The 12,013-nt window shown below is 52.2% G+C and overlaps 1 pseudogene; it reads right to left on the minus strand.

The window, feature by feature from the left end:
• Window positions 1-11,809, minus strand: part of LOC115183982 (neuroserpin-like) — a 40,784-nt pseudogene extending 28,975 nt beyond the window's left edge.
• Between the last annotated feature and the right edge of the window lie 204 nt (window positions 11,810-12,013).

A 12,013-nucleotide genomic window follows, 5' to 3' on the forward strand; every position in this document is an offset into this window, starting at 1 on the left:
CCCATTCATATACACCCCCTCCTTCCCATATTCACCCCCTCCTTCACACTCCCATTCATATACACCCCCTCCTTCACACTCCCATTCATATTCACCCCCTCCTTCCCATATTCACCCCCTCCTTCACACTCCCATTCATATACACCCCCTCCTTCCCATATTCACCCCCTCCTTCACACTCCCATTCATATACACCCCCTCCTTCCCATATTCACCCCCTCCTTCACACTCCCATTCATATACACCCCCTCCTTCCCATATTCACCCCCTCCTTCCCATATTCACCCCCTCCTTCACACTCCCATTCATATACACCCCCTCCTTCCCATATTCACCCCCTCCTTCACACTCCCATTCATATACACCCCCTCCTTCACACTCCCATTCATATACACCCCCTCCTTCACACTCCCATTCATATGGACACCCACATACACCCGCCTCACCCTCTCACCCACACACATCTATAGAACAATTACTGACATTACGATCGATGTTTGACAAATACAAATATTCAGCGCTCTCATCATAATGTCATCATGTAGACTTCCTGTGTCTGCCAGCTGCTGGCTAAAAACACACATATCAAGAACAGTGTTTTGCTATTTAACGCAACAGTTTGAGACAAAACTATTGGTAGAGTTGAAAATGCGACGGAAACACACTGAACATGAGATTTTTATTTGGTACCTGAAAAGTCATGTTGAAAAAAAGTTAATATTGTGGCCCTACGTCGTCACACACTGGTTTTTAGTCTGTAACAAGTCTGTTTAGTGGAAATACAACCGGAGGGAGAAATTAGCAGTTTCTTCTTTATGGGGATTTTAGAATATTCACATGAAAATATGTCACCAATTGAACGGAAACCTGGTTGTTCTCCAGACCTGCTGTCTCCACTTCATAATGTCCTGTCCTCCAGGCCTGCTGTCTCCACTTCATAATGTCCTCCAGGCCTGCTGTCTCCACTTCATAATGTCCCCCAGGCCTGCTGTCTCCACTTCATAATGTCCTCCAGGCCTGCTGTCTCCACTTCATAATGTCCTCCAGGCCTGCTGTCTCCACTTCATAATGTCCTGTCCTCCAGGCCTGCTGTCTCCACTTCATAATGTCCTGTCCTCCAGACCTGCTGTCTCCACTTCATAATGTCCTCCAGACCTGCTGTCTCCACTTCATAATGTCCTGTCCTCCAGACCTGCTGTCTCCACTTCATAATGTCCTCCAGACCTGCTGTCTCCACTTCATAATGTCCTCCAGACCTGCTGTCTCCACTTCATAATGTCCTGTCCTCCAGACCTGCTGTCTCCACTTCATAATGTCCTGTCCTCCAGGCCTGCTGTCTCCACTTCATAATGTCCTGTCCTCCAGGCCTGCTGTCTCCACTTCATAATGTCCTGTTCTCCAGACCTGCTGTCTCCACTTCATAATGTCCTGTCCTCCAGGCCTGCTGTCTCCACTTCATAATGTCCTCCAGACCTGCTGTCTCCACTTCATAATGACGTTCATATTACACACACACACACACACACACACACACACACACACACACACTCTCACTCTCTCTCTGGCAGTGTCAATGCGACATGAGAATAACAATCAGTCTGCTGGCTACAGAAAGCTGATTTGTTCCACTCTCTCACTCCCCTTCCCCCATCTCTCCATCCATCTCTCAATCAGAGGAATGAACTGCACCTCTCATTCTCTCTCTCTCTCTCCCCCTTAGATCGCTGTGCTCCATCCTCGGTGCAGTTCTTCATTCTGATGAGAAGGGGATTCAGATTGGGAGAGGTTTTATACATTCATTTGTACCAATTTATCGCCTATCTGTTTCAGATCCAACACTGTGTCCTGGGAGAGGACTGTGGGACTGATCCTATTGTTATGCAGCTCATCCCTCCCTCCCTCCCTCCCTCCCTCCCTCAACAACACACTACAGAGAACAGTGACATCTCTGAAACTATAGCTCATCTTTATAATAGAAGAACAGAATCGTCTCCTTTCCCTCCATTCCTCTGACTACCCATAACTCCCCTGTATTGAACAAGTGATGAAGAGACTATCTGACAACAGCTTCACCCACTGATACAGAACAAGACCAAAACATCCTTCTCCTCCCTACCCTGTCGTGCCCCCAGCCTTCTCTCTCCCTACACTGTCATGCCGTGTCCCCAGCCTTCTCTTCCCCTACCCTGTCCCCAGGCTTCTCTCTCCCTACCCTGTTATGCCCTGTCCCCAGCCTTCTCCCCCCTACCCTGTCATGCCCTGTCCCCAGCCTTCTCTCCCCCTACCCTGTCCCCAGCCTTCTCTCTCCCTACCCTGTCATGCCCTGTCCCCAACCTTCTCCCCCCTACCCTGTCATGCCCTGTCCCCAGCCTTCTCTACCCCTACCCTGTCCCCAGCCTTCTCTCCCCCTACCCTGTCATGCCGTGTCCCCAGCCTTCTGTCCCCAGCCTTCTCTCTCCCTACCCTGTCCCCAGCCTTCCCTCCCCCTACCCTGTCCCCAGCCTTCTCTCCCTCTACCCTGTCATGCCCTGTCCCCAGCCTTCTCTCTCCCTACCCTGTCATGCCATGCCCCCAGCCTTCTCTTTCCCTACCCTGTCCCCAGCCTTCCCTCCCCCTACCCTGTCCCCAGCCTTCTCTCCCTACCCTGTCATGCCGTGTCCCCAGCCTTCTCTCTCCCTACCCTGTCCCCAGCCTTCCCGGCTCCTACCCTGTCCCCAGCCTTCCCCATCCCTACCCTGTCCCCAGCCTTCTCTCCCCCTACCATGTCATGCCGTGTTCCCAGCCTTCTCCCCCCTACCCTGTCATGCCCTGTCCCCAGCCTTCTCCTCCCTACCCTGTCATGCCGAGTCCCCTTTCTTCTCTCTCCCTACCCTGTCATGCCGAGACCCCAGCCTTCTCTGCCCCTACCCTGTCATGCCGAGTCCCCAGCCTTCTCCTTCCCCTAACCTGTCCCCAGCCTTCTCTCTCCCTACCCTGTCCCCAGCCTTCTCTCTCCCTACCCTGTCCCCAGCCTTCTCTCACCCTACCCTGTCATGCCGTGTCCCCTTTCTTCTCTCTCCCTACCCTGTCATGCCATGTCCCCAGCCTTCTCTTTCCCTACCCTGTCCCCAGCCTTCTCTCCCCCTACCCTGTCATGCCGTGTCCCCAGCCTTCCCAGACCCTACCCTGTCCCCAGCCTTCCCCATCCCTACCCTGTCCCCAGCCTTCTCTCACCCTACCCTGTCTTGCCGTGTCCCCAGCCTTCTCCCCCCTACCCTGTCATGCCGTCCCCAGCCTTCTCCTCCCTACCCTGTCATGCCGAGTCCCCTTTCTTCTCTCTCCCTACCCTGTCATGCCGAGACCCCAGCCTTCTCTGCCACTACCCTGTCATGCCGAGTCCCCAGCCTTCTCCTTCCCCTAACCTGTCCCCAGCCTTCTCTCTCCCTACCCTGTCCCCAGCCTTCTCTCTCCCTACCCTGTCCCCAGCCTTCTCTACCCCTACCCTGTCATGCCGTGTCCCCAGCCCTCTCCTCCCTACCCTGTCATGCCCTGTCCCCAGCCTTCTCCTCCCTACCCTGTCATGCCGAGTCCCCTTTCTTCTCTCTCCCTACCCTGTCATGCTGAGACCCCAGCCTTCTCTGTCCCTACCCTGTCATGCCGAGTCCCCAGCCTTCTCCTTCCCCTAACCTGTCCCCAGCCTTCTCTCTCCCTACCCTGTCCCCAGCCTTCTCTCTCCCTACCCTGTCATGCCGTGTCCCCAGCCTTCTGTCCCCAGCCTTCTCTCTCCCTACCCTGTCCCCAGCCTTCCCTCCCCCTACCCTGTCCCCAGCCTTCTCCCCCCTACCCTGTCATGTCCCCAGCCTTCCCTCTCCCTACCCTGTCATGCCCTGTCCCCAGCCTTCTCTACCCCTACCCTGTCCCCAGCCTTCTCTCTCCCTACCCTGTCATGCCCTGTCCCCAGCCTTCTCTCTCCCTACCCTGTCATGCCCTGTCCCCAGCCTTCTCTCTCCCTACCCTGTCATGCCCTGTCCCCAGCCTTCTCACTCCCTACCCTGTCATGCCCTGTCCCCAGCCTTCTCTACCCCTACCCTGTCCCCAGCCTTCTCCTCCACTACCCTGTCATGCCGTGTCCCCAGCCTTCTCTTCCCCTACCCTGTCCCCAGCCTTCTCTCTCCCTACCCTGTCATGCCGTGTCCCCAGCCTTCTGTCCCCAGCCTTCTCTCTCCCCAGCCTGTCCCCAGCCTTCCCTCCCCCTACCCTGTCCCCAGCCTTCCCCACCCCTACCCTGTCCCCAGCCTTCTCTCCCCCTACCCTGTCATGCCGTGTCCCCAGCCTTCTCCCCCCCTACCCTGTCATGCCGAGTCCCCAGACTTCTCCTCCCCTACCCTGTCATGCCCTGTCCCCAGCCTTCTCCTCCCTACCCTGTCATGCCGAGTCCCCAGCCTTCTCTCTCCCTACCCTGTCATGCCCTGTCCCCAGCCTTCTCTCCCCCTACCCTGTCATGCCGAGTCCCCAGCCTTCTCTCTCCCTATCCTGTCATGCCCTGTCCCCAGCGCCCTCTCTCCCCCTACCCTGTCATGCCGTGTCCCCAGCCTTCTGTCCCCAGCCTTCTCTCTCCCTACCCTGTCCCCAGCCTTCTCTCCCCCTACCCTGTCATGCCAAGTCCCCAGCCTTCTCTCCCCCTACCCTGTCATGCCTAGTCCCCAGCCTTCTCCTTCCCCTAACCTGTCCCCAGCCTTCCGTTCCCTAGCCATCTCTCCACCTACCTTGTCCCCAGCTTTCCCCACCCCTACCGTGTCCCCAGCCTTCTCCCCCCCTACCCTGTCATGCCGAGTCCCCAGACTTCTCCTCCCCTACCCTGTCATGCCCTGTCCCCAGCCTTCTCCTCCCTACCCTGTCATGCCGAGTCCCCAGCCTTCTCTCTCCCTACCCTGTCATGCCCTGTCCCCAGCCTTCTCTCACCCTACCCTGTCATGCCGAGTCCCCAGCCGTCTCTCCCCCTACCCTGTCATGCCCTGTCCCCAGCCTTCTCCTCCATACCCTGTCATGCCCTGTCCCCAGCGCCCTCTCTCCCTACCCTGTCATTCCCTGTCCCCAGCGCCCTCTCTCCCCCTACCCTGTCATGCCGTGTCCCCAGCCTTCTGTCCCCAGCCTTCTCTCTCCCTACCCTGTCCCCAGCCTTCTCTCCCCCTACCCTGTCATGCCGAGTCCCCAGCCTTCTCTCCCCCTACCCTGTCATGCCGAGTCCCCAGCCTTCTCCTTCCCCTAACCTGTCCCCAGCCTTCTGTCCCCAGCCTTCTCTCCCCCTACCCTGTCCCCAGCCTTCTCCTCCCCTACCCTGTCCCCAGCCTTCCCCACCCCTACCCTGTCCCCAGCCTTCTCCCCCCCTACCCTGTCATGCCGTGTCCCCAGCCTTCTCCTAACCTGTCCCCAGCCTTCTCTCTCCCTACCCTGTCCCCAGCCTTCTCTCTCCCTACCCTGTCCCCAGCCTTCTCTCTCCCTACCCTGTCATGCCGTGTCCCCAGCCTTCTGTCCCCAGCCTTCTCTCCCCCTACCCTGTCCCCAGCCTTCTCTCCCCCTACCCTGTCCCCAGCCTTCTCTCCCCTACCCTGTAATGTCCCCAGCCTTCTCTCGCCCTACCCTGTCATGCCCTGTCCCCAGCCTTCTCTCTCCCTACCCTGTCATGCCCTGTCCCCAGCCTTCTCTTTCCCTACCCTGTCATGCCCTGTCCCCAGCCTTCTCTCTCCCTACCCTGTCATGCCCTGTCCCCAGCCTTCTCATCCCCTACCCTGTCATGCCCTGTCCCCAGCCTTCTCTACCCCTACCCTGTCCCCAGCCTTCTCCTCCCCTACCCTGTCATGCCGTGTCCCCAGCCTTCTGTCCCCAGCCTTCTCTCTCCCCAGCCTGTCCCCAGCCTTCCCCTCCCCTACCCTGTCCCCACCCCTACCCTGTCCCCAGCCTTCTCTCCCCCTACCCTGTCATGCCGTGTCCCCAGCCTTCTCCTCCCCTACCCTGTCATGCCGAGTCCCCAGACTTCTCCCCCCCTACCCTGTCATGCCCTGTCCCCAGCCTTCTCCTCCCTACCCTGTCATGCCGAGTCCCCAGCCTTCTCTCTCCCTACCCTGTCATGCCCTGTCCCCAGCCTTCTCTCTCCCTACCCTGTCATGCCCTGTCCCCAGCCTTCTCTCCCCCTACCCTGTCATGCCGTGTCCCCAGCCTTCTGTCCCCAGCCTTCTCTCTCCCTACCCTGTCCCCAGCCTTCTGTCCCCAGCCTTCTCTCTCCCTACCCTGTCCCCAGCCTTCTCTCCCCCTACCCTGTCATGCCGTGTCCCCAGCCTTCTCCCCCTACCCTGTCATGCCCTGTCCCCAGCCTTCTCCACCCTACCCTGTCATGCCGAGTCCCCAGCCTTCTCCACCCTACCCTGTCATGCCGAGTCCCCAGCCTTCTCTCTCCCTACCCTGTCATGCCCTGTCCCCAGCCTTGTCCTTCCCCTAACCTGTCCCCAGCCTTCTGTCCCCAGCCTTCTCCACCCCTACCCTGTCCCCAGCCTTCCCCATCCCTACCCTGTCCCCAGCCTTCTCTCCCACTACCTTGTCATGCCGTTTCCCCAACCTTCTCTACCCCTACCCTGTCCCCAGCCTTCTCTCCCCCTACCCTGTCCCCAGCCTTCTCTCCCCCTACCCTGTCCCCAGCCTTCTCTCTCCCTACCCTGTCATGCCGTGTCCCCAGCCAAAATCATACTCAGTTAATCTCAGGCCAGCCTAACAGTCTAAAACAACCACCCAAATCCTGCCTCTGGTGCTGCCCTTCCCTCTCCTATCCCTTTGCACAGACAGAAACAAACCCACAGACAGACGGACAGGCAGGCAGACAGGGACTCTAAGCTAAAATCTGACTTGACAACAGGACAATCCCTGATCTCAGCTCATCCTAAGCTCTGAAAGACCTGTGTTAAAGAACAACCAACAACAAACAGTCACTCGATCCTTTCATGTAAAAACACTCTACCTGGTATACTGTAGGGCAGGGGATCCCAAACGTTTTCACTTGGGCCCCCCTTCCAGCATTGGGGAACATGATGTCATGGGGTACAAAGAAAATGCTGCAGTTTTAAAGCAAATTTTCTTGCAATTCTATACATTTTGCCATGTCTAATATGTATTTGTGTGATGTTTGAGTGACAAATAAAATGACAACAATATCTATTGGCTAAAAACCCCAGATAAAAAAGCGTTAGCTGACATGGCTAGTGTATCTCTCTAAGGTACATAATTACTGACATGAAAAGAGGTACTGATGACACACTACCCAATTTCAAAATGGCACCTTGTGCATTCTACTATTACAACTTTCAAGAGCAAGATTAAAACCGGACTGAGTTGGTCTCCCAGTTTGGGAACCACTGCTGTAGGGAAAACAGGAAATGAATTGCAGGTAATAACCTATTGCTGCTACAGCCTGCTTGAATCATTCCTAGGTGGCTCTCCTGCTTGTTTGTAAATTGAATCAAGTGTCATAAATCCCATAGCGCACTCTGCCCATACCACAGGGGTCAACTGAGGTCAACCACTTATTAAGCCCTGTTAACAGACAGAGACAGAGAGACAGACAGACAGAGAGAGAGACAGAGAGAGCAAGAAATAGAGAGGGAGGGAGAAGAGAGAGGGTTGGGAGAGACATTGCAGGGAGAGAGAGAGGGAGAGATATTGCAGGGAGAGAGAGAGGGAGAGATATTGCAGGGAGAGGAGAGAGGGAGAGAGAGAGGGAGAGATATTGTGGGTCTTCAGAAAGAGTTGGTACTCAGATGGAGGACGGGAGAGAGAGGAGAGGATAGCGAGAGAGAGAGAGGAGAGGATAGCGAGAGAGAGAGAGGAGAGGATAGAGAGAGAGGAGAGGATAGAGAGAGGAGAGGATAGAGAGAGAGGAGAGGATAGCGAGAGAGAGAGAGAGGAGAGGATAGCGAGAGAGAGAGAGAGGAGAGGATAGCGAGAGAGAGAGAGAGGAGAGGAGAGCGAGAGAGAGAGAGAGAGGAGAGGAGAGCGAGAGAGAGAGAGAGGAGAGGAGAGAGAGAGAGGGAGGAGAGGATAGAGAGAGAGAGGATAGGATAGAGAGAGAGGATAGATAGAGAGAGAGGAGAGGATAGAGAGAGAGGAGAGGATAGAGAGAGAGGAGGATAGAGAGAGAGAGAGAGGATAGAGAGAGAGAGGATAGAGAGAGAGGAGAGGATAGAGAGAGAGAGGAGAGAGAGAGGAGAGGATAGAGCGAGAGAGAGAGGATAGAGCGAGAGAGAGGAGAGGATAGAGAGACAGCAGGATGCACGGTAACTACAGCTACCTTCCAAACAGGGAAAGCAGGGCTGACGTGGAGCCAAAGTTACCACACACCCCTTACACACACACAACAGCACCGCTGCACCGCCTGACCCCTTTCCACGCACAGGCACACGCACAGGCACAGAGGGAGCGCACTTCAGAGATTTAAGCTGTAATTGGATTGGTTTCTATTTAGGGTCCGTGAGTGAAGTTAATGACTGGAGGCCATTTTAAAATGTACTAAAGACTAAACAGACTAAATGTACTAAAATGTACTAAACAGACTAAAATGTACTAAAGAGGCTAAAGAGACTAAATGTACTAAACAGACTAAATGTACTAAACAGACTAAACAGACTAAACAGACTAAATGTACTAAACAGACTAAATGTACTAAACAGACTAAAGAGACTAAAGAGACTAAAGGGGATAGAGGAAAGGAAAGGTTACAAAAATGACCATCTGTGGGAGAGGAGGAGAGGACAGGAGGACAGGAGGAGGAGAGGACAGGAGGACAGGAGGACAGGAGGAGGAGGAGAGGACAGGAGGACAGGAGGACAGGAGGAGGAGGAGGACAGGAGGACAGGAGGACAGGAGGACAGGAGGACAGGAGGACAGGAGGAGGAGAGGACAGGAGGACAGGAGGAGGAGAGGACAGGAGGACAGGAGGACAGGAGGAGGAGAGGACAGGAGGACAGGAGAGGACAAGAGGAGGACAAGTAGACAGGAAGAGGAGAGGACAGGAAGCAGAGAGAGAAAGGGATAGAGAGTAACAGAGACATTCACACACAAAGTCAGATGTGCAATGTCCTGATCATAATGGACAAGAGCTGTCTCTATCACTGACATCCCTTGCATTTAATATGTGTGTTGGGTATGTACTGTAGGTGTGAGGGAGAGAGAGAATCTGTCTCTATCAGCAGCCCACCCACCCCAGAGAGCAGAGCCAGCCATCCACCAGCAGATCACTACCTGTGCTGAGGACAGTGTCATAACACAGGGCTGTGGACTAGGTAAAGGGTGTGTGGGAGAATATCTATAGTTACAGTATTGCATATGGGGTGTGTTGGGGATGTATGGTGAAATCTACCACATCATTACTGTAGCATATCTATGATATGGTTACTGTATGTGTGACATCCAGGGGTACTTTATGTAGGAGTATAATCCCTGGCTGGAGTCTTAAACATCAACAACAGTCCATCATCTCCCCTCTGTATTGACTCCATCAATTTTCATCTATTCTCTCTCTTATCTTTGGCCCTATCTCTCTCTCTCTCCCTCTCTCTCATCTTCCCATCATTGCTTTCTACATTTTATTCATTTAGCAGATGCTTCTTATCCACAGCGATTTACAGTAGAGTCCATACATTTTCATACATTTTCTTCATACAGGTTCCCCTCGGGAATCGAACCAGCAGCCTAGGAGTTAGAAACACTGTGCTCTACCAACTGAGCTACAAGGGACTTTCTCTCGCTCACATATCTCATCCCCCTTTCTCTCTCTGAGACGATAAACAAATCCCTTGTGGATTGTAAAGGACAAACTGCTGTTCGACTCCCTCTGTGTGTGTGTGTGTGTGTGTGTGTGTGTGTGTGTGTGTGTGTGTGTGTGTGTGTATTCCAATATGGCAGCCACTACTGAGTATATCTGCCCCTATGTATCCAAATCACATCCTCAATCTCCCTTCCAGTGCATTAACATAGAACTGCATCCATAATGTATTCCTACCAGTGGACTCAGAGATGCTGTTGTTCCATAATGTTGTTCCAGATGTTTGTACCTGCCGTGACCTTCTGTTTTGGTCTCTCTCGTGGCAATGCTTGCTTTTTTTCATGCATTTCCCTTGGCTTGAACCTTTAATAACCCAGGTAACCTTTAATAACCCGGCTCATCAACACAGATTAACAAACGATAAATCATGGGATTAATAACAACATATGGGTTGTTGTTTCATAGAAGAGAATAATAAAATGACGTTTCCTTTGGGTTCGGTGGAGGGGGTATAGGTTTAGTGAACTAACTGGTTCGGTGGAGGGGGTATAGGTTTAGTGAACTAACTGGTTCGGTGGAGGGGGTATAGGTTTAGTGAACTAACTGGTTCGGTGGAGGGGGTATAGGTTTAGTGAACTAACTGGTTCGGTGGAGGGGGTATAGGTTTAGTGAACTAACTGGTTCGGTGGAGGGGGTATAGGTTTAGTGAACTAACTGGTTCGGTGGAGGCGGTATAGGTTTAGTGAACTAACTGGTTCGGTGGAGGCGGTATAGGTTTAGTGAACTAACTGGTTCGGTGGAGGCGGTATAGGTTTAGTGAACTAACTGGTTCGGTGGAGGCGGTATAGGTTTAGTGAACTAACTGGTTCGGTGGAGGGGGGGTATAGGTTTAGTGAACTAACTGGTTCGGTGGAGGCGGTATAGGTTTAGTGAACTAACTGGTTCGGTGGAGGGGGTATAGGTTTAGTGAACTAACTGGTTCGGTGGAGGTGGTATAGGTTTAGTGAACTAACTGGTTCGGTGGAGGGGGTATAGGTTTAGTGAACTAACTGGTTTGGTGGAGGTGGTATAGGTTTAAATTATATATATATATATATATATATATATATATATATATATATATATATTTTTTTTTTTAAGTAACAGGTTCCCCTTGATAATTTGCATTATCATTCATGTCAACCAAAATGTGTAGAATAGCAGGAAATTGGCTTTAAACTGCAACATTTTATCTCAGCATCATGGTAAAATATGTAGAATAGCATTATTAACACACATATATATATATATAAAAAAAATGTGTTGAAATGCAGGAAGTTAGCTGTGTTTAAAAACAAACAAAAAATTCCCGGCCTTGAGGTCTGTACCCCGGGGACTGGGCGTGTTGTGCCGAGGTGGGAATTCAACCTTTTTATTATAACATTAACTTGAGAGAAGGAATTTAAACTCAATACTAGGCGTAATCCATTTCAAGGACATTAGAGACCCACACTATTGTAATTGTGTCTGTGTGTCCTCAACTGAAAAACAATCCCCTCATTGGCTATCGATGATGCTACTGCCTTTAGTGGAAAGATCAGCATCTTTGTTAGACTGTTAGACTCAGTACAGACAACATTCTCATAAACCACTAAGTGACATCAATTATTCCCTGTGGTCGCCTAGTAACTTAATCATTGCCATGGCATAAAACCGCACCTCTATAATGTGAAAACATGAACATATCACATAAACTATGATAAACATCACCAATCTTCAAATCTAAACGTGAAAATTGCCGCATCAAACCGTTGATGTATAACTGATATACACACACAATGCATTGAACATATTTCTATATGTATTTGATAATATTGTAAATGTGCCTTACCGAACAGTGTCAGGTAATGTAGCGGTACGGTCCGGTCTCATGCGTCGCCTCGCTGGTTCTCTCCGCCGCCGCAGCAGGTCGCTCGAGGAGCTAAATATCTTCCGCTCTTGTCCCGCCCTCTCCACACGCTGATTGGTCCTTCACTGCGCTTCCTGAAACACAATGCACACTTTTTTATTTTAGTAGCTGTTGTTGTTACAATTTTATATGTCCGGAATCGAGTTTATCTGCGAGAGATGGAGTTTTTATATATATATATATATATATATATGTTTTTTTGTTGTTGCCAAAATAAGTCTGTTCACGTTTTAGCTGCTTGGTGTAGAACGCCCCTTGAGTGCTTGAACTACTTGGGA

The sequence above is a fragment of the Salmo trutta genome, unplaced genomic scaffold, assembly GCF_901001165.1.
Source record: "Salmo trutta unplaced genomic scaffold, fSalTru1.1, whole genome shotgun sequence".
NCBI lineage: Eukaryota > Metazoa > Chordata > Actinopteri > Salmoniformes > Salmonidae > Salmo > Salmo trutta.